Below are 6361 nucleotides of genomic sequence, written 5' to 3'. Positions count from 1 at the left end.
TGTGTGTGTGTGTATATATATGTATATGTATATATATGTATATATATATATGTGTGTGTATATATACATGTATGCAAAGATTTCATATAAAACTGTATCATCAGCAGTACCATCCTGAAATTGAATTTATTCTGACTATGCTAATTAACATGTACTGTATTTCCAACTTTTGCGAAAGTTTGTAAAAAAAAAAAAAAACATTATTTGTGTAATGTTTTCCTTTACTGCTTATCTACTGGGATTTTCTACCTTGTGAATCAATGGTTCAGGCTCCTGCTGGTGGTGTAATGGACTGTTTGGGAGTTATTTTTGATTCCTCCCTTAAGTTTGACCAACATATTAATTCTGTAGTTAAGTGATGTTTTTTTCCATCTTAAACTTCTGTCAAAAGTTAAATCTTTCCTATCCTTTAAAGATCTTGAAAGAGTCATACATGCTCTTACATACATGCTTTTGTTTTGATCTCATTTTGACTTTTAACTCCTTGTATGTTGGATTATGAAACATACAAATTTGCAAAACTAACGAAATGCATAGTTGATATAAAAAACTGAAGATATGACTAGTAATTTCCTACTGCTAAATTCTGAAAAAATTGCTTTTAATTATTGGACCAAAAACCTCCGTGTGTAATAACCTAAAACACTGTCTAGCACTTGATGGCTGCTCTGTTAATTCCTCGTCATCGTCATTAGTAACCTAGGTGTGCTATTTGATAGCAATCTTTCCTTTGAAAACTATGTTTTTAGCTTGTAAAACTGCATTTTTCCATATTAAAAATATATCTAAATTACGACCTATGCTCTCAATGTCAAATGCGGAAATGTTAATTCATGCGTTCACGACCTCAAGGTTAGATTATTGTAATGCTTTATTGGGTGGTTGCTCTGCATGCTTAATAAACAAACTCCAGCTGGTCCAAAATGCAGCAGCTAGAGTTCTTACTAGAACCAGGAAGTATGACCATATTAGCCCGGTTGTGTCAACTCTGCACTGGCTCCCTATTGAACATCGAATAGATTTTAAAATCTTACTAATTACTTATAAAGCCCTGAATGGTTTAGCTCCTCAATACGTGAGCGAGCTAATATCGCATTATTGTCCTTCACGTCCGCTGCAATCTCAAAACTCTGGCCATTTGAAAATACCTAGCAGGGCCGCTGCTGACCAAATGGGTGGTGACCATGATTTCACCAAGTACAACATGTTCCTGGATCAACATCCTTGTTGATCCTGGAACAACATTCCTATCAACCAATCAGAATTGAGGGATAACTTTTCAGGAAATATCTGTTTTAGGCTTACAATCAGGGTTAGGTGCTTCTACACCCTTGTTAATCAGCTATCATTTCACACTGTTTTAGGAATAAATTATGGGTAGGGTTAGGTTTAGGGGTAGGGATTGGGATTGGGTTAAGTCTATATTTTTGGACAGTTATGTTGATCCAGGATCAACAAAAGATGTTGATCCAGGAATGTCTTACTTGGCAAAATCACGGCGACCCCAAATGGGTGCCCTAAGCAGAATTGTATTGTTGTGCCCCCTCCCCCCTCCCCCAAATATTATGGATGTAAACATGGGTCAAAACAGAACTTTAATAAAATATAAAAGTAAATAAATAGATAAATTGTAATTATATTGTTTTTTTTGTTTTTTTTTTACAAATTAGCTCTAGACATTTACCTATGGCTATTATTTTATTAATGCAGTTGTCTGGTTGATTTCATAGTCTCAAGCATTCAGAAATCACACAAAAGAAAACGAAGCAGTTTTACTACGATAAAACCATGGTTAAGTTTTTGTAAGGGTTGTGATGTCCACATGTTTTTATTGAAGAAATTATTGAGGCTGTCGCATTTCTTTTGCAAAAAGGTGGCCAAAAATTAAAGATTAAGTGGATATTCGAATTAAATGTTTGGTCAATATTAAAGGACTTGATCGTCCTGTAAGTGTAACAGCAGCAGTTACCAGGCCTTTGGCTCCATTTGCAAGCATTTGTAATAATATGTAATGTACATAAATTGTTTACTTTGTATTACATTATGTATTTTAGCAGTGTTATTCAATGAAACCACGTAATTATTAATTAACCAATCATTGCCTCATTGTTTTATATAATGCATTTTAAGTCATTTTAAAAGCTGTTGTTGGCTTAGGTCTGATTTTATAACCACAAAAGATATCTTAATACTTCTTTGTAAACTATTATTTGAAGTAACAAAACCATTATTAATTTGGTTACCATCCATGGGTACAAGAACTCACCTTTCAGTTAATCGACAACACCACTGACCAGTAGCCACTGAACAATAAGCAGGTCCCGGCCGGGTTCGTCACTTAATTGGGGTCCCCTTGAAACATTTCTGTTGTGGTCTGTCCTATTTGCAGCGCGTTTCTATATTTGCAGCGCATTTCTATTTGCAGTGCGTTTCTGAATTTGGTTGTGTGGATTTGCAGCATGTGTGTTGTCAAACTGATGAAGGTGTTTTCTTAATTTGTTGGTGTCTTTTGTGTTTTCTGAAGTTGCACCTCATTAAAAAAAAAAAACGCTTGCACCTCATGTTTGCTGGCTGAATGCAAATGATCATAATTAATGGACAACTATGCCGTGAAAAGACATCAGCGATCTGGCGCCGAGAAAAGAACAAGAAAAAAAGATGAAGCCCGTTCATCACTTTCAGGTAGCACATTCATAATCCTGTGAATCTTTTTTTGGCTGTTGACCTTAATAACTGTTTTAATGTCGGTGATAATTTAACCACCAATCTAATGTTCTCTCTGACTTTCCATGTTCCCTTATAAAATATTAGCCATGATTTTACGAATAAAACCAAAAATCATGGTTTTTGTTTATTTTAACATGTATGATTCCTTGGCCTTTTGGATATTATTAGCCTAAATAATCTGACGAAGGACACAATTAACTGTGAAACATTATGTAAGATGGCTAACTTAATTTAACATCTGCAGCTAATTAACGTTCAAAGTTCATGAAAATAAAATCTGCAATGCTTCATTAATGGTTAAAACCATGTCAAAATAAATTGCAAAATGACGGTATGAATAATATTTTACAATTTATTCAGACCCTAGTAATGAAAGAAAGGACAATGCAATACAACATGCTAACCTCAGTCGTCTTGTTTTTTTTTTGTTTGTTTTAGATAAAAATGTATTGTCCTTTCTGTGGCTTCCAATGGCCGACTTTGCCCAGATTTTGCAGTTCATGTGGGCGAGATGTTAGTTTTGTTGTAGAGAACGCCCCTAGAACAGGTGATGACCAGGGGCAAGTTCAAGCTCAAACCGGTGCGCAACATTTTGCTATGGTTTCTGGTTTGAACGACATGTTTCCTGGAAATGGTGTGCATCAGGTTTTGAGATACGTTTTCTCTTGTTTGGTGGGTGTGTCAAAAATGTCTGCCCAATCAGCAGCAACATGTATATAAACCACGCGGTATTAAAGAGACAGCTAGCACAATGTAATTAACATCAAAATAAATTTATAAGAGCAAGTATATTGTTTGCACGTTTATTTACATTAAAGGCAAAATAACTAAAATAATACGAGCACAAGTATAGATCTGGAACTTCAAGTCTGTCTAAATATAATTTAGTAATTGCAAACCCAATGATTGGGTTAAAAGCCAGTTGGGTTAAAAATAACCCAACTGTTGGGTTAACTATTCACTTTTATTCATGAGATTATTTTAATGAATAAAAAACACTGTTTTCAAATACAGATTAAGTAGAAGTTCACAGTTAACATACTCACTAAAAAATGTTGGGTTAAAAATAACCCAACAAGTAACCCAACTATGGGTTAACATAGCACCTTCCCAACTGTGGGTTATTTTTAACCCAATGATTGGGTTAAAAGCCAGTTGGGTTAAAAATAACCCAACTGTTGGGTTAACTATTCACTTTTATTCATGAGATTATTTTAATGAATAAAAAACACTGTTTTCAAATACAGATTAAGTAGAAAAACAATAAATCTGTTTTAAAAACAGGTTTTAAGTTTTAAAGGACAAATGTACTCAATATTGGTGAGCCTAGTATTTAATATAAATATGCACAATTATTTGCATATATAGAATTCAAAATGAATTCAAAATGAACATGTAGAACACATGGCAAATAAATGTTGAAGTACAAATATTCAAAATACACATTAAATTCAAAACAAATGTACACATACAATATACATAAATTAAAATACACGTTACATTCAAAACACAAATATGCACATACAGTACAAATATTCATAACAAATGTGCACATACGGTATACAAATTCAAAACAAATGTGCACATATGGTTTACCAATTCAAAACCTACATATGGTTTACCAAAATACACATTTAAAACAGATGTGCACATACAGTACAGAAATATACAACCTAAACATTTGTGCAGATACAGTATACAAATTCATAACCTACACAGGTGCACATATAGTATGCATTTAAAACACAGATGTGCACATACAGTACAGAAATATACAACCTAAACATTTGTGCACATACGGTATACAAATTTAAATCACAAATGTGCACATTCAGTATACCAATTCAAAAACTACACAAATGTGTACACCAAGGACATACCTTTATAATACTTCAAGAAATAAACATATCCTTAATAAAAAAAAAGGCTACAGTGTACACCATATGCATTGTGTTATAAACACCTTAATGTGTGATTTGGCTACTGGATCTACTGATGATCAGTAACACTGAATACAAAGTTTTTTAGGAGGCAGCAATGTGTAGAAGGAACTCCTCCAGGAATATTATAGACTGCATGCTGCAAGAACTCCCAAATGGGAGCAGAGGGCTTTGGGTAGTTTATGTCATAGATGTAGAACATTTTGAAGCATACATCCACTGCTTGAAGTAAGGTCTCCTTTTCAACTGCCTCTCCATTGAAAATGATGAAAACTTGGGAGGAATTTTCTTTGTCTCCAAGCATCAAGACATGTGGATCCTGGCTTGTCTCATTGTTGAGGTAGTGCACCATATTAGTACCAACCTTGAAAGAATAAATAAACTTTAGTTGGCATATATGACAAACATTCCAGTGATTCAATATATGTTTACAAATGAATCACAGAAAAAAACAGCAGTGTTACACTGTGTAAAAGTAAAACTGAAGCAGTGTTGTAGTGAATTAAAGTAGGTTAACTCTAAAAGTGATGAATGACCATTAGTCATGACTAGACTTGTGCCGGTATTCGGTAATGCGATATATCACGGTAATGAATATGCATGATATTGTTATCATGGGCACTTCTAAATACCATGAAGAATTATATATTACAAATTATTTAGAATTTTGAATGCGTTTTAAGAATACATTTCCCATCAACTGGTCAAAATGCACAACACTGCTGTATGCTGCACTCTGATGTAAACAAGCGCGGACGAGAAGCACATGGCGGAACATGTGAGAGACGCTCTGGATGAAAGCACACTTTCACTCTCTGACAGCAGATGGCCCTAAACTGCAGAAATAATAATAATAATAATTCATTTAAATGCAGCCGTTACCCCGGAAACCCTGTAAACAAAACTTTCCATTTCTGAAAGGTGTTTAAATGCCTGCCTGCCTGCCTGCCAGGAGACACCTGTCTACACCAGACGAGAGTGTGGAATCACTTAAAAAGCTATAATCAATGAAAACACTGGATTTGGACTGTAGACAGATGCCGTATTTTATTTCTGATGCGTTTCTGGAAAGTTCGTTTTGGCCTGATTTTGTTTGAAATTACGGCACATTAGTTCGTTCTTTGATTTCGCTTTAAGTATATCGGGGCCTTTAAAGGAGCCAATCCTCTAAATAAGAGCTTTTCAGACAGAGGGTCAAAATGAAGGTAGAAAATATTTTCATAATAGATTTTTGTGAATAACATTTTTGTGCAAATTTTTTTACCAACATTATAAGTGAACTACAAAAATACTACATATTTAATAAATACATATAAAAAAAAAAAAGCCCTTTAAGAGGTGAGTTTGCAGTGTTGCTTTTACTTACAGGCTGAACGTCAATGAAGCTGCGCTTCATTTCAGCATATGTTGGACGCACCATTTTCCCATTTGTGCGGAATGGTGATGATGGCAGGACAGCAGGAAGGGTTTTAAAGGCGATTTCACCACGGACGTCTTAAACAGGTTTAAAGAGAGAACACAAGTCAGGAAAAAAAGTTAAGCTTAGTTTTCAAAAAACAATGGATAAAATCAAGTTTCACCCTACTTTTTTTTTGTTCAATAAGTCATAATTTTTTGGGCTGGGCCTATACAGTATTCCTGAAGAAATGTACCATTTTATTGATTCTATTATATGCTAGAAAGAGTGTGCGGTC

This window comes from Sinocyclocheilus anshuiensis, unplaced genomic scaffold, assembly GCF_001515605.1.
Source record: "Sinocyclocheilus anshuiensis isolate Anshui unplaced genomic scaffold, SAMN03320099.WGS_v1.1 scaffold1039, whole genome shotgun sequence".
Lineage (NCBI taxonomy): Eukaryota > Metazoa > Chordata > Actinopteri > Cypriniformes > Cyprinidae > Sinocyclocheilus > Sinocyclocheilus anshuiensis.
Note: the sequence above shows the minus strand (reverse complement) of the source record.